The 27,503-nt window shown below is 41.7% G+C and overlaps 1 protein-coding gene across 3 annotated transcripts in view; it reads left to right on the top strand.

Annotated features, from left to right (window-relative positions):
- FRMPD3 (FERM and PDZ domain containing 3) overlaps window positions 1–27,503 on the top strand; it is a 111,651-nt gene that overhangs the window by 26,762 nt on the left and 57,386 nt on the right. For 2 of the 3 annotated variants that reach the window (XM_074201801.1, XM_074201803.1), the window contains exon 2: window positions 3,883–3,968. The gene's annotated coding sequence lies outside the window, so the exon portion shown is untranslated. Of the gene's footprint in view, window positions 1–3,882; window positions 3,969–12,303; window positions 12,391–19,071; window positions 19,166–27,503 lie in introns of those variants that run through there. The other variant, XM_074201802.1, reaches the window with a different exon arrangement.

The raw sequence follows: 27,503 nt of genomic DNA, 5'->3' as shown, positions 1-27,503 counted from the left end.
TGATTTCTCTCTCATCACATTCAATTTGGATCAATGTATACCATGGAAACAATGTAAAGACTGGCAAATTAGCTTCTGTGGGGGGTGGGGGGAGGGAAGTAAGATTAGGGGGAAAATTGTAAGACTCAAAATAAATAAAATCTTAAAAAATTAAGATTGCTATACAATTGCTAGCCTTAAAGTGCTATTTAAAGGCAGTTGTTACTATATACAGAAAGGCCCATATTTTTGTGGTCCTATTTTTTGTCCCAGTACTTGTTTCCATAAGAAAAACATGAGACACCATGTCATATTTCAAAAAAAATGTAGGTAACCTATATCTACAACATTTCCTCCAATCTACCAGTTCAGTAACCCTGTCAAAAAATGAAATGAGGTTAGTCTGGCATGACCTGCTTTTGATGAAACCAGACTGGCTCTTAGTAATCATCCTTTCCTTTTCTGGATGTTCATTAGTCATCCCTTTAATAATATATTAGAGAATTTTGCCCAAAATTGAATGCCCAATACCTTTTCTATTCCTTTATTTTGAAAATCAGCCCTGTTTCAAAACCATGGGTCCTCTCTCATTCTCTGAGTACTTTACCAGATCCCTTAATTAAAAACTTAGTTCTAAAAGAGACTTACATTGATTTTTAAATTTTAAATATTTTATTTGTTTTCCAATTATATACAATAGTAGTTTCTACCAATCATTTTTTTCCAGATTTTGAATTTTACAATTTTCCCCCTTCTTCCCTCACTTCCCCTTCCCCCCAATAGAAGGCAATATGATAGTCTTTATATTTATTTCCATGATATGCAAATATCAAAATTTAATGTGCTGAGAGAAAAACATGTCCTTAAGGAAGAAAGAAAATATCAGAGATAGCAAAATAATATAATACATAAGATGACATTTTTTTTTAAATTGAAAGTAATAATCTGGTCTTCATTCAAGCTCCACAGTTCTTTCTCTGGGTACAGATAGTATTCCCTGTTACAAATACCCTAAAATTGTCCCTGATTGTTGCACTGATGGAGTGAGCAAATCCATCAAGGTTGATCCATCACCCCCATGTTACTGTTAGGGTGTACAATGTTCTTCTGGTTCTGTTCATCTCACTCAACATCAGTTCAGACTTGCATTTATTTTTTTAAAAAATTTAGTTTTGTTTTTTATTGGGCCAGGATTATGATTCCACTGGTCTTGTATACGATTTTGTCTTTTTCATCTTCATTTACTAATGCAGATTTGCACCTGTGTACTTTATAGTCTTGGAAGGTGCCTGAGGTACAGTGTCATTAAGTGAAGTACCCAGAGTCACACAGACACGTATGACAGGGGCACGTCTTCCCTACTCCGAGACTAGCTCTCTGGATCTGTTCACTATCCAAGATTCTTCCTGTTTTTACTTATTTTAAAATGGAATAAAAACGAGTATATTTTAGGGGGAAGCTGCTTAAAAGTTTTTTTTTTAAGTCCTAAATTGAATATTTGGCTTTAGGGTCATCTGGGTAAGCTAACTCACTTACAAATGCAGCTGTTTGATTTAAGTCTCTGAATATGCACAGTGGGTAAGTACCTGGTCCTTCAGAGACATTTAATAATGCTTGTTGATTGAGTGGATGGATCTATTGGTTATCAAGGGTGTAATAATGTTGGGAAGAGCAATGTCTGCCCCTTTGTAGACAGGAGTCTAGCCTCCTGCTTTGAATAGGTCCTTCTGGTTTACTCAAAGACCCCGGATGCAAAGCCAAGAGAGGGGTAGCACTTTCTTGTTCTTTTAGCTTTATAGTAGCCTACCAGAGTGTGATCACTAGCATCGAAGGGTAAGTATGGAAATGAGAACTGGACCTGAAGAAATCTGATTCAGTGATGGAGAAGCAGAGCCAGTGACTGGTCTGGATATTCAAGGAGGGAGCTTATGGTGGCTTGGGGTATTGCTTCCCTGGATAGTCTCCTCCTGAGGGAGATGATACACTGGACTTACCCCTTCCCCTTCCCCACCAAAGCAGGCATATGATGCTATACAAGTAATAACTACTATTAGCTGGTGTGCCTATATTGCTTGGGGCAATTAGGTGGTGCTGTGGATACATCACCCAGTCTGGAGTCAGGAAACCTGGATTTCAAATCTGACCTCAAACACTAACCAAGTGACCCTGAGCGGGTCACTTCATCCTGTTTGCCTCAGTTGCACCATCTGGAAAATGAGCTGAAGAAGGAAATAGCAAACCACTCCAGTATCTTTGCCAAGAAAACCCTGAAATGGGGTCACAGAGAGTCAGACACAACTGAAACAACTAAACACCAACTATATTGCAAAAGGCGTTGTATAGATCATCTCATTTGATCTTCACAAGGTTGTAAAACTAAGGTCAAATTTGAACTCAGGTCTTGTGGACTCCCAAGTCGCCAATTGGGGGAAGGCTCCTTACAGAGGGCCCCTTGGCCAAACAACATGATATAGTGAGAAGAGTAGCAGATCTAGAGTCCAAGGGTCAGAATTTGAATCCCACTTCTGCCATTTACTACTTCTCTGCACCTCAGTTTCCTCCTCTGTGAAATGAGGGAATTGACTGTGTCCCTATAGGAGACCTTGGGCACATCATCTTCCTCAGCTTGTTTCATCCTCTGAAAAATACAGGGGTTGGACTAGATGAGTTTCTGAGGACCCTTTTACCTCTAGGTACCTATCCCTACAATCCATGGGCTGAGGAAACTGTTAGATTTTGAATTAATTCCTTTGACATGTTTTTTGTCTTCCCTTACCTGTTGAAGTCTTTTGTTTGGGGGATATGTTGTTTGTATGTGCTTTCCAGCAATTTCGGATAGGGGAGAAGATCTAAAAGGTGATTTAATGGAAACCCAGGGTACTCTGCTTGGTAGAGCCATTATTGTTCTTCTTTTAGGCTAAACATTAAAATGACCCAGGGTAGCCATTTTGCATTGAGATTTGTCCAGCCATTTTATCAGAAGATTGACATTTTTTTTGCTTTTAAATATGTAATCTTCAAGTGTATCTTTGAATTGTGTTCAGAAGTTATATCTCGAGGCTAGGATTTTCCCAGTAAAACAGTTTCTACTCTTGTCATAAAAGCGAATAGAAAAAATTGTATTTGTTCTGCAGAAATCGAAGTTTTAGAAAAATGATTCCAGAATCTATCTATTACATAACTGAAGCCCAGCACTGGATTGAGGACTTGGGAGTGGTCCTTTTCTGTGACTGGAGACCCATATCCTGGCCAGATCTTCTCAGCTTTATTTTGACAGCAGATTGTATTGTCAGAAGCCTTAAGTCCATGTGAAAGTTTAGACGGAGTTGGGGAGATGAGCCCTCCCCCCAAAATTTGGCCTCAGTTACTTCTTCGAAAGAAGTCGGAGTTAATACCCAAGGTGACCTCAGTCCTTTGAGAAACGCTGAGAGAAGTGGCTAGGAGGTGCAGTGGATAAAGCACCGGCCCTGGAGTCAGGAGTACCTGGGTTCAAATCCAATCTCAGACACTTGATGATTACCTAGCTGTGTGGCCTTGGGCAAGCCACTTAACTCCATTTGCCTTGCAAAAAAAAAAAAAAACCTTAAAAAAAAGAGAAATGCTGAGAGAGTAGGTCTACTTCAGCATCCATTTTTTAAAATAGCTCTGATTGATATCACCCAATAACCATTTCCTAACCCCCAAAATATGGAATCTGACAGTATATGCGGTATTCTACACCCATAGTCCTCCACCTCAACAAAGCAGGGTAGGGCAGAGAGGTATGTTTTCTCTTCTCTTCCTTGCGATCGTATTTCTTGGTAATTATGATTAAATAACATCCAATTTTAGGTTTTTTTGTTGTTATTGTGATTTTATTTATGTAGTTGTATCCGTTGTTTATTTATCCTATTTATTTCACAGGATCACAAAATTTCAGAGTTGGAAGAATTTCAGAATTTCAGCAGCTATCTAGTCCGACCCTTACCAGAAGAGAATCCCTACTATCTGTAAGTTTCGTTTTTATTGTTGATCATTCCATCTCTACTGTCATAATTATTGCATATTGTTTTCCTGGTCCTGCATCAGTTCATGAAAGTCTTTCCAAGCTTCTCTGAATTATTCTTTTTTTATAATTTTCTGGTGCAATAATATTTCATCACATTCCAGTGCCATAACTTTTTCCATCATTCCCTAATTGATGGGATACCCCCTTAGTTTTTAGTTATTTGCTATCACAAATAACTGGAAATCAATGGGTCTGGAAATGTGGTTTTGTACTGGCCTGTGCAGTAAGTTACCTGAGGCCTTGACCAAGGAGAATTCTGAAGAAAGAGGCTGTGATGATGTTGTGTCAAGAGGTTAGCAATTGGGTGTGGTTAGGTGGTGAAGTGGATAGAGCAGTGGCCCTGGAGTCAGGAGTACCTGAGTTCAAAGCCAGCTACAGACACTTAGTAATTACCTAGCTGTGTGGCCTTGGGCAAACCACTTAACTCCATTTGCCTTGCAAAAACCTAAAAAAAAAAAAGAGGTTAGCAATTGCTATGCCTGAACATCATGTCTGTGTCAGAGAGCCCAGGACCTCTTGCAATGTGTACTAAAGGGAGTTTCTCATGTTCTCCTGATGGAGAAAGGGCTTTTGCCAGCCTGTCTGGAGTGTTTACCTAACTAGATTGTCTCCTGTAGTGAGGTGTTGACTTTTGTGTGTCCCCCTTTTACTGTGAAGAGGGCACAGCATGGATTAGCAAAAAGTGCCAGGCAAGACTGGTATAGTGTTTATTGAATTTAATGGAATGAACTGGATAATGAGAAGAAAGTAAACTCAAGAGAGGTATTGCAGAGATGCAGGACTTGGGGAAAGTTTCAAGACTCTTCTCGAATCTAATGGATGTGAGGTAGAGCCATGGAATTGCCTTAGTTTACATTTTTTTTACTAACTAGTGAGTTGAAACTATTTTTTTCGTAGTGGTCAAGATTGCTAAGATTTCTTCCCTGAGGAGTACCTTTTCATATCCTTTAAACTTGTATAAATTGCAGAATGGCTCTTAATTATACATTTGAATCAGTTTGTTATATATATTGGAAATAAGACTTTTATCAGAGAAAGTTGCTGTGATGATCCCCCCCCCCCAGTTTTTAACTGTTTCCTTTTTAATGTTAGCAGCATTGATTTAGAACTGTGTAAGAGCTTTTCAATTTCAAACAATCAAAATTATCCATTTAACTTTGTGTGATCTTCTCTATCCCTTGTCTGGGACCACAGAGCTGAAAAATAATTTTTTCCTTGCACCTTGAATTTGTAACCTTTTATGTCTAGATCATAGAGTCACTTGGAGTTTATTTTGGTTTATGGTGTGAGGTGTTTGTTTAAACCTAATTTCTGCCAGACCATGTACATTTATATTAGGGATTTTTGTCAGCTAGTGAGTCCTTAATCTAATAGCTGGGTTTTTGGGGGTTTTTTTTTTTTGGTATATTGAACACTTAGACTACATGGCTTCTTTGCATGGATATATTGTGTACCTAATTACTGATGAATCTCCTTTTTAAATCTGTGCCAAATTGTTTTGAAAATTATTGCTTTGTAGAGTAGTTTGAGATTTGGTGCCGATAGTCAACCCCTTGATTTCATAAGTGTGGACATTTAGACCCAAGGTCACATAGGCAATCTGTGGCTAAACTAGGGATGAAGGATTCCAAGGGCCCATTCCACCATTTTTCCTCCTTTTCAGAAAAAAACTTGTTTAACCCACTCTGACTCAATTCCAGCCAACTAGCAGGTAGACTATTTGTAAACGTCCATTCCCCTTCCTGGCCTTATGTTGATTTCTTCCACTGGGACCTCATTTGCATAAATAAATGGAGACTGACATCTGGGATCCTTGCTATCTCAAGTGCCAATATATGGGCTGGGAAGAGGCACCCTTCTGGGTAAATACAGAATCTCCTAGTCTGCTGTGACAGTGTGAAATTGGGGCCAATTTTCATAGACTGATCAGGTTAATTACTGCCAGGAACTTGAAAATCCTTAAATTATTATGCAATTGGAATGTTCAGAGTTTCTTGCTATGAAACTTGGTATGTAAGTTACCATGAATACCATTAATCTGTTCACTTGGAGGTTAATTTGCAGCTTGGCAAAATCCCATGTGGGCCCCCTAGCAAAAGAGTGGGCAGCAGCTGTGCGGTGATGACTTTTGGACATGTGGGGGGGGCAGGGCTTGGGACTCTCATCTGCATGTTAGCCTTGCAAAGGGTTATGGGATTTTTTTAACCTTTATCTCCTGGAAGATTCTGAGCCCTAGGGTGGGGGGTAAGAGAAATGGAGGGGAGGGTCAGTGAGCCAATCATTTTCTGGCATAGCTCCAGTCTAGGACAAGAAGTGCTTGCCCTCCTGAGACACAGGAGTTGCTTAGAAATCACCTACCAGGCTTTTTGAACAGGCTCACTTAGTCTTGCAAAGGCAATGAAATGACATCATGGAGAGAGCCCGGGACTTGAAATCAGGAAGCCTTAAGTCTTACCTCCTGTGCTCACTTAGCTGTGTGACCCTGAGCAAGTCATTTGACCACTCTGCCTCAATTTTCTCATCTGAAAAATGGAGATGATAATACCAACCTCATAACTGTTGTTAAGAGGATAGAATATGATAATTCTATGTAAACTGCTTTGTAGACCCGAAAGGGGTGACTTCAGCCTGGGAAATACTAATAGGAAAGGGCTTGAGTAGAGGGGAGGGGGAGACCATTTGAATAACTGGAGTCCTTAAAGGAAGATCACAGAATTTTCAGTTTGGAAGGTGCTCTGAGGCATAGGAATACATCTTGTGCACATGGTTATTCAGCCTTTACTTGGAGCCCTCCTCCCTGGGCCTCAGATGGCCTCTGAAGTGGTTCTTTTGAGTACTCCTGGGTGAGTCACTTCAATCCCCTGGGAGTCAGGTTTCTTGACTGTAAAATGCAGGGATTGGATTAGATGGCCCTGAGGTCCTATATGCTAGTGAGCTTTCCCCTGAACACACTATGCATCAGAGATTCTTTTGGGTTAGTAAATTACCTCATAAATCTTTTACATTTAATTTTCCATGTCCCTGTTTCTCCTAATAGAACACAAGCTTCTCAAGGGCAAGCCTAGCCCAGTTGGTTGCACAGAGTCAGGATTGAACAACTCCTTGATGAATTGAATTGAACTGAGCTAGCTTTTGCCTGCTCCTGAATAGGAAAATTGTTGAGAAACCTTTAGGATGTTCCATTTGGGGTCAGGCAGTTGCTTAGGTGGGTGGGGTCAGTGATTCAAGCTAGAAGACCATTTTGACATCATCCCCAACTCCCTCAGAGAAATCTTGAGAGAGCTTTGCACAATATCACTCACCTTGGTCTAATAGCAAGATTGATTTGAGCCCAATGCTCCTGTTCCCTGGATTCCCCTTTACAAATTCTCCCTGGGTTTTCCCATCATCTTTGGAAAACCATTCACCCAGGAAGTAGACATTTGTTAGGCATATCTTATGTACGGGATGCTAAGTCAAAATCAGATCCCAACGTAGAAGCCCACAATCCTGATTTGCCCTCTGCAGAGGGAGGGTCCTCTGAATTTGCCCATAAGGGAGTGCTGTTTCAGGAAAACCACAAGTGCTGATGCCCTTGGAATTCATATTCCATCTGCCACTGACCTTGGGCAATGCACCACCCACCCCCTCAACCCAGTGTAGGAACCTGCCCTTCCTCCTGGGGTGTTATTGTGGAGTAGAAGCAATCTCACACAGGTTTGCTTCAGAGCATTAGAAAAAGGCATAAAACCCTGTACAAAGCTAAAGCATTTTTCTTGCCTGGTTAAGGAGGGAGGGAGTGGGTGGTAAGAAAGCAGAGGCAGCAGGAAAGATATACATACAAAAGGCAAAGCACAAATATTCGAAAGCAACATTTTGCAAACACTTGCAAATTAATACACTCTGGGACCAGAGAATCACAACGTGTTCTGGTGTAGCTTGGCTAAAGCCCTCCTCCAAGGTTTGAGCAGTGTTAAAGCCCTGGAAGAATGGTGGAGTTGAAAGGACTTCAGAGAGGCCACCTCCTCCAACCTCTTCATTTGACATTTGAAACTGATGCCCTTGGAGTTGCAAATAGTGGTAGAGCTAGTCCTCGCAAGGGGTACTCAGGAAAGGAGTAAAAATGGCTCTTATGTCTATCTCTCTAACTTTAAGACTTGGGACAGGACAGAGATCTATAGCCTCATTTTATAGATAGCAAAGGTGAAATAGTTTGTCCAGAATCACACAGCTAATACGTGGCAGATCCAAGACTCGAACCTAGGACTCTTTTAATTAAGTTCAAGTCTGGTGTTTCTGTTATTGTTCTATAATTCTTTTAATTCTATTATTATTCTCGAATTGGCTTCCTGGACTTTATGGTAAAAATCAAGCAGACCCTAGTAAAGAAAGAGGCAAGCTAGATGCTGTGTGTACCTGGGTTCAGATTTCAACTCCTCTACTTTGGGCAAATCAGTTTATTTTTCTGAACCTTGGTTGCTTTGTATGTAAAATGCGAATGATAATACTGCCTTAATGAGATAATGTGTGTGAAAGGAGTTTGAAAATAATTTAGAAATAAAAGTTAGAATTAATATTATTATGAATAATTTACTTTGGACAAGTCGATAACTCTATCAGCAAGGATTTATTTAGTGTCTGTTGTGTGCCAGTCATTGAAGAGATGGATCTTGAGAATAAGCCCTGCTCAATAGGAATTGATTTGATGAGTTTTGATTTCTTCACCCACCAAAGGGTGTAGCCCTGAAGGTGTCTTCCAGCTCTAAAATCCTATGCCCCTAAGGGGAGATATCATACATTCCTAATATTTGATAGTCATGCTTCCATCTTGAGAGCTCTGGTTCATAGGGAGGCAGCTCAGTGATTCGGTCAGGATGAGATATGTGGACTTGTGGCAGTGAGCTGTAAAGAGCTGAGTGCAAGTGAACAATGGCAACATAAGCCACAGAAAATGGAAGTAGCAGGGCTTGTACCAGCTGGTGCCTAGGTGGCACTATAGTGGCTGGTACACCAGACCTGGAGTCAGGAAGACTCATCCTCCTGAGTTCAAACGGGGTCTCAGACCCCGTTTGCCTGTTTTTCATCTGTAAAATGTAATGACAAACCCCTCCAATATCTCTGCCCAGAAAACCTCAAATGGGGTCATGAAGTCAGACATGACTGAAAAATTGACTGAACAATAACATCACCAGCTCGCTGAAGCAGTTTAAGAGAGACTGAATTTCCTTACCCTTAAAACCTTCACTTAATCCCCCAAACCCTTCCAAGTTATACCCAATCTCTTCTGTTATCTCATAATCTTAGGAAAAAACCTGTCTTCACTCATTGCCTCCTTTTTTTCATTTCACACTCACTTCTTGCCCTCTTTGTGACCTCATTATTCCCTGTCAGTTAACAATTTTACATTAAGGGACCTTTTCTCAGTCCTGCCTTGGTGACCTCTAGCATTTGGGCTTCCTTGGCACTGCTATCTCCTGCTTCTCCCTCTACCTTTTTGGGGCTGCTCCTCCTCCCTCAGTCTCCTTGGCTGGATCATCATGTCTGGCACTCCATCTTGGGAGCCCTCTGCAGTTTCTCCATTCTCACTTCCCATGGGTTTAGCTGTATCACATTGATTCCAATGACTCTCAGATCTCTACAGTCAACTCCAGTTTTGAATCTCAGTCCCAAGATGTTTCCATTCCACTGTCTTACCTGCAGGCACCTAGGTGGCACTAGTGAACAGTGTCAGAGAGACTTATCTGTGAGTTCAAATCTGACCTCAGACACTGACTAGCCATGTGATCCCAAATAAGTCCCTTAACCTTGTTTGCCTTAGTTTCCTCATCTATAAAATGGGGTGAAGAAGGAAATGGCAAACCATTCCAGTAATTCTGCCAAGAAAACCCCAAAATGGGGTCACAAAGAGTTGAACATGACTGAAAAAGCAACTGAACAACAGCTCCTGTCTGGAGTGGATCCCTGCTCACTGCTGCCTCTGGTAATCTTTAACTTCTTAAAGGCTTATGTATCACATATCACTTCCTTCTTGAACTTTAACCCTTCCGGGTCGACAATCTATGACCTACTGCCAGTAGCAATGGTTTGGGTCTTGCCCTACCCCATCCCTTTTTGACTCCTTCCAGCTCTGAGTTGTGCCCATGATAGTAGGGCAGGGGGAGGGAGTAAAAATTGGAAATTCTTGAAGTTGGGCCCCCTGCTTTATGTTGTGTCTTTTTGGGTCATCGTTGATTCCTAAGTCTCAAAGCCATTCCCTTTAAGGGGTATCCTCTTGGATAGAGAAGTTTTTACTCAAATAGCTGGAGGTTACATCTTTTGCTAAGAATTGGGTATCAACTTCCTAGGAAGAGACAGTAACTCATGTTCAGGGCAAACTTTGGAGGGGCACCCATTCATCATTAGAATTGTGGAGATAGAGCCTAGTCAGTACGCATACCTATGTGCCAGGCTGCTGGGGGAGAAGGGGAACGCATGCATAGGCAAAAATAAAATAGCCTGAAAGTTGAATCTTCTGAGATTAGTTCAGCCTCAGTGCCTTTCCAGGATTTCTTCTGAGCTCCGTCTTCAGGATGAGAGATGCTCCCAAATCAGAAAAAAAAATCACTGCCATTTGTTGCGTGACTTTATTCTTTTCAAGGCACCTTCCCATCTACATCCTCTCCTTTGATCCTCCCAACAGCCCTGGAACTTGAGCAAGGAGGGGGATGATTGTCCCCATTTGAGCAAATGGAGGCTTTAGGGAGATTAAGTGACCTACACTATGGGTTAGTCACAGAGCCAAGGCTAGATTTCCAGCCAGGGACTTAATGCACTGAAGAAGGCTGCCTCCCATTTTCTCCAGGGGAAAGTCATAAATTTCAAGCTGAAAGAAGCCTTCATGTCATCTAATGCCACCCCCTCATTTTCTAATTAATTGAAGAAACTGAGGCTCAAGAAGGGGAAGTGAACTGGAAGGGACCTTAGAGGCTAACCTCTAGAGGAGGGTCAACCTCCTGTAAAATGAGGTCACTGGACTTAATGGCATCTAAGGTCGCTATGACCCCATGATCCTGAACCAGTGGTCATCCAGGGGCTGCAGGGTGGTGCAGCAGTGGATATAGAGCACCACTGAGGAGGACCTGAATTCCAGTGTGACCTCAGATACCCAATGTGTCCCTGGGCAAGTCACTTAACTCCAGTTGCCTTCCCCCAAACTTCCCAAATAAGTGATCACTTATTAATGCTACACCCACTGAGACTGTCTTTCAAAGCAGATCTGATCTTTTTCAGTACCATCATCATCATTATTATTTTTAATTGCATCAGTTCAAGGTACTGATGGCATTGAAACCTTTACAAATTGGGATCATGACCTTGCCTGCATCTGGTCTTCAAGGTTTACCTGGGAGTTCTGAGAGGCTGTGACCTCCCCACCCCCATCTTCCCGAGTTGAAGTGTGTGTGCCTCTCTAATATCCAACATAGTATCTCACCAACCAAAGCATTAACTGTCATGGCCATAAATCTGAAGTAATAGCTCTCTTTGTTGGAGTTTAGGGGTTTGTTTTGGCATTTTGCAACTTGCAAAGCTCAAGGTACTTAGGAAGAGCAATCCCATTTTACAGAGAAGGTAATTGAAGCTTTGAGAAGCAAAGACCTGGCCTAGGGTGGCAGTTGTGTTACTGGAGAGAAGGTGGGTGATATGTCATGAAGTGTGGAAACAGAATCCTTATGACTGGATGGGCAGATGGGCCAGGGGAGAGAGTGAAGAATCTCGGGTGACTAAGTTTTGCTTTGAAGAATTATGCTTTCTAGCTGACTTATACAAGGAAGCACACAAGGGTGATCATGAGCTATGTGATTTTGAGGGGATGGGAACCCCCAGGGTCAACTGACTGGAGGAAACACCTGTTCCTTGGATACTGCCTCTGAAGTATTTCAGTGAAATTTTCCAGCAACATTAGCATGTGACCACTTCTGTGTTGGGGGGGGGGGTGAGCAAGAGAGGCAGATATTTTATTCTTGTTTAACTCTTGGACCTGGACCTCAACCCCAGCTTCAGTGATTTCATCTAAGACCAGTGTGTCCATATTGAAACTCTGATAAGTAGGAAGCAGAACTTCCCTCTGTGGGTTGGTGGTTGGTGGTGCTAGACTCAGAGAGAGACAGAGAGAAAGAAGCAGTTGCTGCATCTACCTTCTCTCTGCCCTAGCCCCAGCTTTGGGGCTGAGCCAGTCGCCTCCTTCTTTAAGATTCTGGTCACAGCAGATGCTAAATTTTCGAAGACTTAGCATGATCTTTCTCTTTATACACAGACACTGCTGCCGCCACCGCTGCTGCTGGCAGAGCCCGAGGAGAAGGGTCAAGTGCCCATCCCAGGGCGCCAGCTGGAAGAGGGGACAGACAGTAAGTATTCTCCTCTCTTATGCAGCTTGTAAATAAGATCCATTTCTGGGATTTTGGTTTTGTGTTTAGATAGGAAAAATTCTGCCTTGCTCCCCCCCCCCCCACCTCCATCTCCTGTGGGACAAGTGGAAAGGGGAAGAGAAAGAATGTGACGAGGAGAGCAGAGCAGCCAGCTGGACTCTATCTTGGCCCACCATCAGTCCCAATACCCGGGGCGAAAGTGGGCCTTTGCAATTGCTCGCTTCCCTTAGGGGTGGGGTGGGGTGGGAGCTGGCTAAGTGTGGTAGTGAGAAGGGTGCTCTCGCTGCTTCCAGCCTGGTGTCTAATTTAGTGGAGATGGCAGCAACAGAGATGGAGAGAGGGAGGGAAAGGGGGAAGAGAGTAAGAAGGAGGGGGTGTGGAGGAGACAGGGAGAGACAGAGACAGAGAGAGGAGGGAGAGAGACAGAGAGAGAGAGAGGAGGGAGGGAGAGACAGAGACAGAGAGAGGTGGGGGCCAGAGACAGAGAGAGAGGAGGGAGGGAGAGACAGATTGAGAGAGGAGGGGGGGAGGGACAGAGAGACACAGGAGAGAAAGAGGGGGGAGGGGAGAGAGAGAGAGAGAGAGAGAGAGAGAGAGAGAGAGAGAGAGAGAGAGAAACTAAGCTGCCATGCCCATCCTTTAATGGATTGATCTTGCAGGCAGCCTGGGGGCTGTTAAGCGGCTTTAAAGCCTTACAGTAAAGTGACCAGATGCTAGAAGTTTTGCCTGAGCCTGAGTCGGCACCAGAACCTAGGGGTGGGGTGGGGGTGGAGGCCCCCCCTCCAGAGTTCTGGCCCTCCCTGCTGTTCACCCCAGCCCAAACATCCTCCTCCTGGGATGAGGCATTTGAGCTGGGCTTCTCTCCCTCAAATCCTGAGCCTCACTCAGCCCACCCTGTCAGAGAAGGGTGGCACCTCCTGGCTCCCACCCTGGAGGTTTCCCTACTTGGGGTGCTGAGAGCTCCCCAGAGGCTAGGAGCTGAGGCTCCTCTGTCTGCCAGGAGATGCAGGCAAACGGAACCTCAGCACTAAGGTGGCCCAGCTGGGGCTCCCAAGAAATGCCACGTAATGAGAATGTGCATGAATGGGGAAAACATTGGCAGGAAGAATATGCAAACATATGCAGATCACCTTTTCTTCTAGTGGCTCCGATTCAGGTGACTTCTCCAGATAACAAGGGGGACGCTTAGGTTTCTAGGTGCTTAGTCCTGTGATGCATGGCCTTTCCCAGGTGGGCCTGGGAACCCTGACCACCAGTCTCCCTCCCCATCCCCCATCTCCCATATTCCAAAGGCACTTGTTAGAGTGGGGCTTGGACACAAAAGTTAGAATTAGTGTGCTGAGCTCCCCTTTTCCCTCTCCCTCCTTGGATGTTCAGTGAACCATCCAGACCCTTATTGCATACAGTTCTACCCCAAGCCCCAGATCCTTCTTGCTATGGAAAATGAACAGAAGGCTGGATTCTTCCCAGATCCCTGAAGGAAAAGGGCTTGGGATGGCAGCCTATTTCCTCTTTCTTCCCTGCTCAGCCTACCTCAGCTGACTCAGGGACCCAGTGGCGTTCTGGGGCAGTGGGTACAGATATCAGACAAAGGGTATTGAAAAATCACATCTCCAGACCCCTGGGGAGAGTAGGCTTCCAAGGAGCCAGATCTTTTAATGGCCTGCTCCCTAAAGCCATAAGACTGTCTGCACTTTGGCTAATGTTGATTGATTTCCTTAGAGTGGTCCCAAATTTTTCTTCATGTTGGTCCTGGCTCTGCTACTGCAGGGGCCTGAAAGGCAAGGAGAGACTGTCTGCCTCTCCCTACATCTCTCATATTCTCTAGAATTACTGCACATGCTTGATCCTCCCTGATAAAATCAATTTTTTATTTTTTATTTTTTTTAGGTTTTTGGCAAGGCAATGGGGTGAAGTGGCTTGCCCAAGGCCACACAGCTAGGTAATTATTAAGTGTCTGAGGTCGGATTTGAACCCAGGTACTCCTGACTCCAGGGCCTGTGCTCTATCCACTGCACCACCTAGCTTCCCCTATTTTTTTAATTTAATTGATATTTTATTTTTCCAATTACATGATATGAAAGTTTTTCAGCTTTTATCCCACATGCATATTTATAAGTTACAAATTTTTCTACCTCCTTCTCTTTCCACCCTATCCCCTCAGTGGTGAACAGTATGGTAAAAATTGTACATGCACATTTTGTTGAGCATGTTTACATATTAGTCATTTTGTATATGAGAAAATAGGACTAAGGGAAAAGAAAGAAAACCATGGGATAGGAAGGAAAAACATGAGAAGTTTTTTAAAAAAATGGAGATAATATCCATTCAGATTCTGTGGGTTTGGTTTTTTGTTTGTTTTTTTTCCCCTCTGGATGTGAATGGTATTGTCCATAATAGGTCTCCCAGGATTGTCCTTATCTCTAACTTCTGAGAGGAGCTGTATCCATCATAGTTGATCTGTTCCCAGCATTGTTGCTAATGTGTACAGTGTTCTCTTGGTTTTGCTTCCTTCACTCAGCATCAGTTCCTCTAATTCGTTCCATGCTTCTCTAGAGTCTGGCCAATCATGGCTTTCTTAAAGAATTCTAGTACTCCATCATGTTCATATACCATAATTTGTTTCAGCCATACCCCAATTGATGGACATCTCCTCAGTTTCCAATTCTTTACCATTAAAATAATTGCTGCTATAAATATTTTTAAACATGGTCCTGATAATATCAATAAAGCCGCTGGAAGCAGCCCTCAACTTATCCCAGATATACTCCATTGCAAGTTCAAGGCAGTATGTGGGCCTGCATCTACTCACCAGTCCCCACCACCATGATTACTGGTCCACCATTATTTCAAAGCAGATGTTCTATGAAATAGCTTCATAATAAAAGTAACAATAGATTATGATCCCCATAAGCCTGGGACACACTGTCCCACAGCTGCCACCATTATTAAGAAGAGGAGACTCGGGCTGTTGTTGGTTGTTCAGTCATGTCTGTGACCCTATTCAGGGTTTTCCTGGCAAAGATAGCAGCTTATTTTACAGATGAGAAAACTGAGGCAAACAGGGTTAAATGATTTGCCCAGGATAACACAGAAAGTTCACAGAATGAACCCAGAAAGAGGAGTCTTCCTGATTCTAGTCCCATTGCACCATAGGGAATATGTATTGCCAGGGCACACATGGAAGGGCAACTCGCACCCCTGATGCTGAATGGTTACTGCTATGGTGATGTCATTAGATTGTTCCTGCTAGGCCTCTTCCCAGATGGTCTTACAAGCATGTGGATGATGTTTCATCTTCATTAGGTGTTAGTCCATGCAGTTCTAGTGTGACAGCTATTGGAAGTTGTGGAATGGCTGTTTCTATCTCCTGCCTTTTGCTGGAGTTTTCAGCTTAGGTGCTGAAGGCCTCTTAGGCTTAGGAGAAAAAGGAGTGGGATCTACCTTCTACCTCTTTTAGCTTAGAGCTCAGGTAATCTCCCATGTTCAGCCTCAGAGTAGGCCAAAACCTTTGGCTGCTTTCCTCTTTTTAGGAGAGTCTGACAGTTCCCAGAGCCTTGGCTATGACAGGTTTTTTTGTCTGCAAAAAGAGAATCTTGTTTCTGGGAGACAAGCTTTTGAAACAGAGTAGAGTCAGTCAGCTCAGTAGTGTCCAGGAGTCGATTTTTGAACTCTTTCCTGATCATCATGACTGGGGCAGTGTCTCTGCCCCAAACCTCTTAACTGATTTAGGGTAAGAAAGTCCTTGGGATTAACGATTCCTAATTGACAAATGGCTAAACATGATGAAATCTTGTATCTTCTGTACTTCTTTTCTTAAAGAAGCAGCTAGCTGATTCAGTGGCTCTTATGCAGAGTCTGGAAACCTAAGTTCAACTCTAGCCCCAGTCACGTATAGCCATGTAACACTGGGCAAGTCAGTTAACCTCTGTTTGCCTCAGTTTCCTCAACTATAAAGTGGGGATAATAGTAATAATCCCAGTTTCTCCAGGTTGTTGTAAGGACATGTAAGAAACAGTGTTAAGCATGGTGCTGAGCAAATAGTCGGTACCACATGGATATTGAGTTTTGTTGTATCTTCATTTAATTGTGCTTTATAAATCTGTTCCTTTCTCATACCTTCATCAAGGATGTCTGTTATATGGATAAAGACAGGCTAAGAGGCTTAGGGGTCAGTAATGATTAATATTCGTCAGTCACTTTTCCGGGTAATCCGAAGGGCAGTGGTTTATCTCAAGTGTTGGATCCCTTTCCAATACCTCACTGGCCAGTCCAGATAGACTTGGGCTGGCCCAGTTGCTGTCATTTTTAGTTCACTAGAAGCAATTTTGCTTTCTCATAAAGCAGCGCACCTGAGACTGGGATGTCCAATGTGCTGGCCCAATCTCCTTGGAAAACCTTCTAGTGTACTTCTGCAGACGCCTCAATTTCCTCATCTACAGAATGAATATAACAGTAGCACCTGCCCCTCACAGTTGTTTTTGAGACCAAAATGGGGTATTTAGAAAACACTTTGCAAGGCTTAAAGTGCTGCCTAATGTGAGCTTATTATTTCAGAATTTGGGGGAGACTCATGTGAGGGGAGATGGTTTTAACTGGAAAGTGCCATATAATAGGAACTATGAGAGGAAGGGCAGGTAACAAGCCAATGGATAGAACGCTAATCTTAGAGTAATGAGGATGGAAATTCGAATCCAACTTCAGACACTTGACACTTATTAGCTGTGTGACCTTGGACAAGTCACTTCACCCTGACTGCCTTACATCCAAGGCCATCTCCAGTCATCCTGATCCGTATTTGGTCACTGAACCCAAATGGCTCTGGAGGAGAAAGGGAGAGGTTGGTAATGTAGCCCAGTATTTCCTCACTGAAACCCAATTCACGTGCTTGTTGTCATGGCATCACCTCCCCGATGTCATGGTCTTCTTTGAGAATGAAGGACCAACATCATAATCATCATCATCAAAAAGGACTGGAGCTGGATTCAATTCACCTATGACCATTGTGTTGACTGTGTGACCCTAGACAAGTCACTTAGCTTTTCAACATCCAGAGGCCTCCCAAAACTATATATATGTAGAGAAGGTGCTAACCCACATTGGTAGAGGAAATTTACATAGCAGGGATTTCTTAGACTGGTGAAATCACAGGTCTAGACACACTTTCTGTTCATCTATGTTCAGTCCTTTCTTCTTCAATGTGCTCCTGGTTGTATCCTCCTTTCTCATTCCCTCTTCTGACCCCCTGCCTTGTCCTTCTGTGTTGTCTTGTTTGCCTTTTTCTGTGTCTCTCTCCTCCCTCAACAGATTTTTGCTTCTCCCATAAATACTCATGTTGTATGAAGAGGAAGGGATATAGGACGTGCAATTGATGACCACCCTTCCAACTCCTAAATTGATTTCCTCTGCCCCTAATAGAAAGCCCGAATAGGGTCTAGTTCCTCTATTGGCCATCTCTAACCCCACATCAGCAGCCATGGTTACACCTGGTGATTTAAGGTGCCTCGAGGCATCTGCCTCCATCTGTCCCCATGCCAGAAGCCTGGCAGTAGGGCTTTGAGAAATCTTGTACACGTCAATCAGACTTGTCTGGAGGGAATGAGAAGGGCTAAAACTTTCCCTTGGGAAAGTGTTTATGGACTAGCCCTTTCCTCTGGTGACACTGTACCTCTGGGTGATTGCCAGCAGTTGTCTAACTTGGACAGAGGTCTCAATCCCCAGACATTGAAGGAGGCCTTTCCAAGCAGTCTGCCCTCCCAGCTTAGGTGAGAGTCTCCCTGCGCTTGGACAGGGGAATGCCCCCAGGGAGCTGAGAGAAATCTCAGACTAGGCTTCCCAGGATGAACGATACCTCTGACACTTGCATACCATCAGAGAATCTGAGGTGGCAGGGGAAGAAAAAGGAGGAGGGGACACGGATTTCTATAGACCCTGTTATGCATCAGGCCTTTGTAAGGCTACACCTTGTACAAATATTATCTAATGTGATCCTCACAACTATTGTGATTCCCATTTTAAAGTTGAGGAAAGTGGGGGTAGCTAGGTGACTCAGTGGATAGAGCACCAGCCCTGGAGTCAGGAGTACCTGGGTTCAAATCTGGCCTCAGACACTTAATAATTACCTAGCTGTGTGGCCTTAGGCAAGCCACTTAACTCCATTTGCCTTGCAAAAACCTAAAAAAAAAATAAAAAAATAAAGTTGAGGAAACTGAGGCTGAGAGACATTAAGTGGCTAGGGTCACATAACTAATAAGTATCTGATGTTGGAATTGGATTCAATTCTTTACTCCAGAGCCACATTTAAGTGGACCACCTATCTAGTAACGCTATCAACCTCATCCCATTGGAGAATTTGAGGTGGCAGAAACTTCATAGACCATATGGTGCACTGGCTCTACAGTCAGGCCCTGGGATCAAATCTCCCCTGATACTTATTATCTGGGTAACCCTGGGTAAATCACTTCTCCCAACATCTTAATTTCCCCTCCATAAAATGTGAGAATTGGACACGATGGCCTCAGTCAGGTGTACCTTCTGACTGTAGCTCTAGAATTGTTTTTTTAAGGAAACTTACCTCCTTGCTTACCTTGGGCATCCACTCCCTAGTGCTGGCATCTTTGGCAAAGATGTTAATCATTTATCCTTCTCTCATTTGTCCAGGATCTTCATTCCACCTATAGTAACCAATTTTGACCCTCCTCCTCTCTATAAACCTTGCCGAAGGTCACATAGCTGCTGTTGACACCCATTGGAGGTGAGATTTAAACCCTGGTCTTCTGTAAGTTTGATGAACAAATTAGCAACAATATGTTAACAGTTGAGACTAGGTGAATGCTCCCCCTCATACAGAAGGTCCTTTTTTTGCAGGATCTTTGACATATAACTCAAAAGCAATGAGACTCTGATGGTGGGATTTCAGGCACAGGAGAAATCTGTGTACTAAGGGTGATTTCCTCACTACCTTGATGTTGAATTCTTCATTATGAGAACCATTTCTACCTCTGGCTACCAGATGAAAGCAGCAATCACTCAGCATAATAATTATTCCCAGGGATGGAATAGATTTGACTGTGATCCCTAATAAAAGTCTCCATTTCTATGACACTTGAGAGGTTTTGAGGTAATACATTCCTCCCAACACTTCATTGGAGATAAGTGTCACATGTATTTTTATTCCTATTCAATAGAAAAGACTAATAGATTTCCATAGGAAGCTGTATCCAGAGTTGGAAGAAATATTTGAGGTCATCGAGTTCAACTCCCTTTTTTAACAAACAAAGAAACTGAGGCACAAGTGGGTTAAAAATGAGACAACTACTCAGGAAGCAAGCTTTGTGAAGGTGGTAGAATACAAGGCCAGATGTGGAGGGAAATGCTAATTCTCTGTAATTTGAACTGTCACATCTCTGTCTACTTCCCCATAAACACTAAGGGGAAAAGTCTCAGCTTGTAACCAATCCAGCCAGCATCACCTCAATTCATTGGCCATATCTTGCTTAGCAACAGTTGTTAGGCAGGACAATCTTATGTTGTCTGCCCCCTCTTTGGGAAGTGACTGGAGCAAAAGAGGTCAAACTGTTTGGCAAGCAAAGAGGACCTAGGGTGAATAAGGGGAGCCCTGCTGTCTGAGGAGCTGTCTAGAAACTCCCAGAAAGGGCAGTGCTTTTGTGGAGTTATCCAGGGACTGGGAGGTATGGGGGAGGAGGCAGGAGGTGCAAAGCCTGGACCTGGGCCAAGTTCCCTAAGCTGAGGAGTATAAAGGCCCTGCCCTCAGTGAGACTAGTCAAACTGGGACAGTGACTTGGACCCAATTAGCTAAAATAGGAAGCAGAATATGGTAGGAGCAGTAACAAGTCATGATCCCTAATAAGAGATTATATTCCTCCACACACTTGGAGAGTTTGAGAAGAGTGCTTTCCTCACCACAAGCAGGGGAGGTGCATAACACAAGTATCCTTGTCCCTAGCAAGTGGGGAATAATACAACAGAGATTGATTTCAAATACAAGTCTCAACTCCAGGGCAAAAGGCAAAGTGTTTCCCAGAAGGGAAGGGGATATACTAACTCTTGTGACCTTGAGTAAATAAGTTACTCCTCTGCTGTAGGACTCCGTTTCCTCCTCTGTAAAATAATGGCCTTAAATTAGATAACCTCCAAGGTCCCTTCTAGATGTAGGGTACTGTAGTAGAAAGAACATTAAGAAGATTGCCTCTATAAACCAGGGATAATAACCCTACCTCTTAGGGTTGTTGTGAGGATCAAATGAAGCAAGGCTTAAAACCCTAGGGAAAAGAAAACGCTAGGAAAATCTGAGCTCTTTTTAGCACTGTTAGGTAGGTTTCTTTGCTCCCTAGAGTTGTGTTTGTTCAAGGTAACTGGCCTGTGAGCTAAGGTGCCTGACCAAGGAGAATTCTTTAGAATGAGGCTGTGATGATGTTGTGTCAAGAGGTTAGCGATTGCTATGCCTGAACAAAATATCTGAGCCTCCCTTTCTTTATTCTCCCAGGTATTCCTGTGTCAGAGACCCCAGGACCTCTTTTTTTTTAAACTTTATTTAAGGCAATGGGGTTAAGTGACTTGCCCAAGGCCACAGCTAGGCAATTAAGTGTCTGAGGTCGGATTTGAACTCCAGATCCTCCTGACTCCAGGGCCAGTGCTCTATCCATTATGCCACCTAGCTACTCTGACCCCAGGACTTCTTGCAGTGTGTGGTAAAGGGAGCTTCTTGTGGGGCAGCTAGGTGGTCCAATGGATAGAGCACCAAGGACCTGAGTTCAAATCCGGCCTCAGACACTTAAGTCACTTAACCCCATTGCCTTGGAAAAGCCCCCCACCCCCAAAGAAGCTTCTCGTGTTCTGTTACACTAGGCCTTTTCCGTCCTGTCTAGAATGTTCCCCTAAACTCCTGTCTATCTTCTGCAGGGAGGTGTTGGCTTTTGTGTATCCCCCTTTTCTGTGCTGGAGGCATAGCATGAATTAGCAAAAGGTGCCAGGCAAGGCTAGTGTAGCATGTTTCTGTAGTGCAACTCTACCAGGTTTGAGTTCTGATAAGTGAGCCAGGCTATTCAAATAATTTCTTAAAGAAAAAGGGGAAAATGTGGTTCATTAAAACCAACCAACACATCAGTAGTCTGAAAGTGTATAAAATGTAAGATACCTATTGTGCCCTATAAAAAAAAAACTTTTAAGTTGCATTTTCTCATCTTTGAAGCTAAACTTGGCCATTACAATTACACGGTATCCCATTTCTGTGTGCTTTTGGTCATTTTTATTCTATGCACATTGGGAGTTCATTATGTTCATTGTGTTCATGCCTCTGCTTATTTTACTCTGTATCAGTTTGTAAATCTTCCATGCTTCTCTAAATTCTTTATATTAGTTATTCTGAAGATGTGATCATATTCCATTGCTTTCATGTACTCCCATTTCTTTAGCCACTCCCCAGTCAATTGACCCTGACTTTGCAGCTATGTTTACCACAAAAATGCTGCTGCAAATACTTTGAATAGGTGTTCACTTTTCTGTCTTTGATCTCCTTGAAGGATATATTTAACAATGGGATTTCTGGGTTGTTGGTGGCCTAAGTTCTCTATATTTCTTTTTTTACATATTAGGGCCATATTTGTCTCATTAAAGGAATCTGTTAGTGTTTCCTTTTGCAATTTTTGAAGATAAGTTTTGTAACTTAATTATTAATAGTTCTAGAATAGAATCCTCCTCTAAATCTGTCTAGTCCAGGGATTTTTTTTCCTTTCCTTTTTCCTTTTTTTCCTTTTTGTCTTTTCCTTTTCCTTTTTTTCCTTTCCTCTATGGCTGTTTTTCATCTTTTATTTAGATTGTTTGTGATTTCTGCTTTATGTTTTGTTAATTTGGGTATTTCATATTTTTATATTTCTTTTAAATTCTCTTCTGCAAGATTGTAATAGTGCTTAATGAGTTCTGGTCATTTTTTCCCTCTGTTGTGATTTTGCCTTGTCCATTTATTTTTTGGGGGTAATTAGATTTTTCTCCTTTTTTGATTGGGTGAGCTAAAGGTTTATCGACCTCATTAATATTTTCTTTTTTTATACTTCTTTTTAAAAATTTTATATTATTACAATAATCTTGTTGTGGGAATAATCATAATCCCCCTTCCCCCCAAAAGGATGAGAAATCTCAAGAATAGTGAGAGAGAGAAAAAAATGTACTTCAGTCTGTGTTCAGATTCCAATGGCTCTGTCTCTAAGATGAGTTGCCTTCTTTATCATAAATCCATCAAAGAAGTTGCTTCAATATTTTTCCCACAGCTGCTATTACTAGCTGTATTTCCCTCCACCCTATTCCTTCCCACTCTCATTTTTTTCCTATTCTCTTTCCTTTCACCCTGTCCCTGTTCAAAAGTGTGTTGTATCTGAGTACCCTCTCCCACAATCTTCTATCACCTACTCCCCTTTCCTTCCCTCCATTCTCCCTTATCTCATCCCTTTCCTCTCATTTTTCTCTAGGGCAAGATAGATTTATATGCTTTATTAAGTTTGTATGTTATTTCTTCTCTGAGCCATTTCTGATGAGATTGAAGGCTCACTCATTCCCCCTCACCTTCTCCATTCCACTCTACTGTAAAAGCTTCCTCTTGACTCCTATGTGAACTGTCTTAGCCCCTTGTTCCTCTCCTTTCCCTTCCTCCCAGTACTTTCCTTTATCACCATTGACTCCATCTTTTTACTATATTATACCATTATATTCTGCTCGTTCCTGTGCCTTGTCTATATATGCTCCTTTTAACTGCTCTTACGAATGAGAAAGTTCATATGAGTTATCAATATATTCTTCCAATGCAGGAGTACAAACAGTTCAACATCATTGAGTTCCTCATAATTAGTCCTTCTTATCCATCCCTGAGTCCTGTACTTGGAGATCAAACTTTCTGTTCAGCTCTAGTTGTTTCAATAGGAAAGTGTGAAAGTCCCTTGTTTCATTGGAAGTCCATCTTTTCCCCTGAAAGAGGATGTTCAGTTTTACTAGGTAGTCAATTCTTGGTTGTAAACCAAGATCTTTTGCCTTCCAGAATATCATATTCTAAGCCCTATAAGCCCTTAATGTAGATGCTGCCAGATCCTGTGTAATCCTGACTATAGAACCATGGTAGTTGAATTGTTTGTTTCTGGCAGCTTTTAGTATTTTCTCTTTGACTTGGGAGTTTTGGAGTTTGGCTATAATATTCCTGGAAGTTTTTCTTTTGGGATCTCTTTCAGGAAGTGAACAGTGAATTCCCTCAATCTCTATTTTACCCTCTGCTTCTAGGATCAGAGGGCAATTTTGCTGTATTATGTCTTGAAGAATGAAGTCTAGGCTCTTTTCCTGGTCATGACTTTCAGGTAGCCCAATAATTTTTAAATTATCTCTTCTGGATCTGTTTTTAAGGTCATTCGTTTTTCCAATGAGAGATTTCACATTTTCTTCTAATTTGGAGTTTTTTTGGTACAGTTTTATTTCTTCCTGGGATCTCACAAAGTCATCTGCTTCCCTCCATTCTGCATTTGAAGGAGTTATTTTCTTCAGAGAGCTTTTTAATCTCCTTTTATATCTGGCCAATTTTGCTTTTTAAGGCATTCTACTTCTCATTTGCCTTTTGTGTTGATTTTTCCATTTGGCCTAAACTGGTTTTAACATATTATTTTCTTCAGTATTTTTTCTATTTCTTTCATCAAGTTGCTGACTTGGTTCTCATGACTTATTTACATTGATCTCATTTCTCCTCCCAATTTTTCCTCTACCTTCCTTAATTGCTTTTCAAAGTTTTTTTTTTTGAGCTCATCCATAACCTGAGCCCATTTTCTATTTCTCTTGGAGGTTTTAGACATAAAAGCTTCAATTTTGTCATCATCTGAGTGTGTATTTTGATCTTCCATGAGACCAAAGTAATTTTCTATGGTCAGATTCTTCTTTTTCTGTTGTTTGCTCATTTCCTCAGCCTATGACTGATTTACTGCACTTCCAAGGCTTTGGGGGAGGGGGTTGGGGACAATCCACAAGGATCTTAATTCCTCTAAGGTCTTATGAGAAGTTTTGGACCCACCCCTCTGCCCTGGAGCTGTGAGGATGCTCCCTGCTTGGTTATGGTAGTATGGAAGCCCAAACTGCAACCTGGACCTCAGTGTGGGCAAACAGCTGAGTCCTGCCCCAGGGAGAGCAGAGATATTTCTGCAGTCTCCCCTGACCCCCTTACAATTTATTGGCTGAGATTCCTGGATGTGCTGGGTGGCTCTGCTGCCTCCTGATGCAGGTTCTCACCGCAGGGCTGCTCTGAGGCAGGTGCTCTACACCTCACTCACTCTGGTGAGTCAGAGATTCCTAGTTAGTATTTTGAAAGAACCAGCTTTTAATTTGGTATATCAGTTTCATAGTCTTGTTTTTAGTGTTATGTATCTTCCAATTTTCAAGATACCCTTTTCCATGCTAATTCTGTGGTCATTTATTTCCTACTTGTTCCTTCTAAATGTATACTTAGGTTCATTCATTTTCTCTTTTCTTCTATTATTAAATGTTTTCCAAGATAACAATTTGTCTTCTGAAGAATGCTTTAGATGTATCCCAGATATTCTGCTTTGGTTTCAACATTATCTTTCAGTAATTAATTATTTCTATGATCTATTCTTTAACTCATTATTCAGAATGTCATTATTAAGTCTCCTTTTTAGTTTATATCTTTTACTACTGTTTTTATTATTAAATATATTTTTGTTGTATTATGGTATATAAAATGTTTTTTATTTCTGCTTTTTAACATATATTTATAATTTCTCTTCACCCAAGTACATAGTATGGTTTTGCAAAATGATAAGAAATATACTTATCTTTCAATATTCCCATTCTTTTGTATAGGCAACTCCCAGATGAGGAAGTTCTCTCTCAATATACATTGTTACCTCCTCTTCCACTTAAAGCCTCAGTTGTCTATAGAACTACAGTAAGGGCCGCTAGGTGGCCTAGTGGATAGAGCACCAGCCTTGCAGTCAGGAGTACCTGGGTTCAAATCCAGCCTCAGACAATTAATAATTACCTAGCCATGTGGCCTCGGGCAAGCCACTTAACCCCGTTGCCTTAAAAAATCTAAAAAAACAAACAAACAAAAAAGAACTACAGTGACTTTCCCAGGATTATATAGCCAGTGTGTTAGAAGAGGACTTGGACTCAGGTCTTCCTGGTTTCAAGGCCAGCCCTCTGACTTATCATTATCTCTCTCGCATTCAGAAAATTCCACAAATCTTTCTGCTGTAATAGATTCTCCAACAGTTTGTTCAACTCCATGTTTTTCTTTTTCTTTTAGATTAATCCAGCTCTGGAAGGAACATTAAAGTCTCCCCTATAAAAACACACGCACATATGCATATATATGCATATATTAATATCTGTTTTATCATATTGAGTTTTTCTTTATGAATTTAAAATCCTTGCCCACTGGTGGATAGCTATTCAGTATTGATATTATTTTAGTATCTATGTTTTAATTAGGAGTGATGTATATTCCCCATTTATCTCTCTAAATGTTGAGAATTAAAATTTTTGCTCTATACCATAGATAGGATGACTGTGGTACTGCTTTTTTTTTGCAACCATCTGATTCATGGGAAATTTTAGTTCAGTCTCTCATTTCCATTTTGTCTGTATTCAGTTTTTAGTTGTTCTTGTCTGCAACCGTTTTGGGACCACCTTTTCTTATCTAGTCAACTATTCCCTTTGGAGTTATCAAATCATTTAATCCATTCACATTTCATGTTGAGTTTTGCAGATTCATGGTTTCCATATATTACAGATCCATATTTCATTTGAATTGGTTTTTATCCATCCCCTCTTATTTTATTTCCCTCCTCTATCTAGACCTTTACCACTATCGTTTTTATTTTCTTCTTTCAGAACCCAAGCTCTTGTTGGAAGAGTAAAGATACTTTTATATCTTCAGGACTGACATAAAAATTTTATAGGGATGTATCTGTAGCATCCCTCTGACTCTTACTTCCTGATTCCCATTGCGATATTCTTGCAAAAGATATTGGTTCATTTAAACAAAGCAGGATTTAGTCCTTGGAATATTAATTCATCCCTTCCCTTCTACCCCCTTTCCCTTTCCTGATTATTCAAATTCACCTTACATTTTTAACCTTTTAGGTATTTTTTCTTCTTTGGCGATCCCTTCTGGATTTTTTTTATTTTACTCTTTAGTTCAGGTTGTCACTGACCTATATAGAATTTTAATGTTTTTGCCTTTTGCTACTTTTATGCCCACTTTTCTTCCACTCCTATATTTTTGTATTCCAACTATTTCATTTTCTCTTCCAGAGACTCTGCTTTTTTTGGAAAGAATGTACTTTTAGTCCTCTACATTTTGAACTCCTTTGTTGACCTTTTTTCAATTTGTGTTAAGAGCTCTTATTTCCCCAACTAACTTATTTTTGAGTATTTCTTCTAATAGTTTTATTTCTCTTTTGAACCATTCCAGAATGTCTTGCAATTCTAAAATCTCTGGGGACTTCTCAGAATTCTCTTTGTGATTGTGAAATTTTGGGTGATTTTTTCTCATTGACAAAATTTTCATTTTTCTTTGACTTCTACTCATTCTTCTTTCTTTATGAGCATTTAATAATCTGCTTGTGAAATAGAGTCTTTCTTTTTTCAGTGCTTCAGGCTTCCTCTGGTATTTCCCTCTTGTATTCCTACTGTATCCTCCCCCCCCAATTAATTGAGAATTTATTAAATTTTTGCACTCTTTTTGCACTCCTTTCTATCATTTCTCAGAGCCCCAAATATTCTTTTTTGGGTAGCATGGTCCAGCCTGAGGGAGAGAAGATTGAACCCAGATGAGTTTCCAGTTACCTTTTCCTCAGGCATAGAAGACCTTTCCCCCTAATCATCTCTGCACAGCACTCATCTTTTCATCCCATCTCCCTTTATCTCTCATTCTCTTTTTTGTTAATGATATACCTTGTAAATGTCTGAGTTTGTTTGTTGGGGTTTTTTTTGCCTTTGGTACTTATTTTATTTATTTTGAGTTTTACAACTTTCCCCCAATCTTACTTCCCTCCCCCCACCCCCCCCCCCGAAGGCAAAACAAT

This window comes from Macrotis lagotis, chromosome X (genome assembly GCF_037893015.1).
Source record: "Macrotis lagotis isolate mMagLag1 chromosome X, bilby.v1.9.chrom.fasta, whole genome shotgun sequence".
NCBI classification, from domain to species: domain Eukaryota; kingdom Metazoa; phylum Chordata; class Mammalia; order Peramelemorphia; family Peramelidae; genus Macrotis; species Macrotis lagotis.
This window is presented reverse-complemented; position numbering and strand designations above follow the sequence as displayed.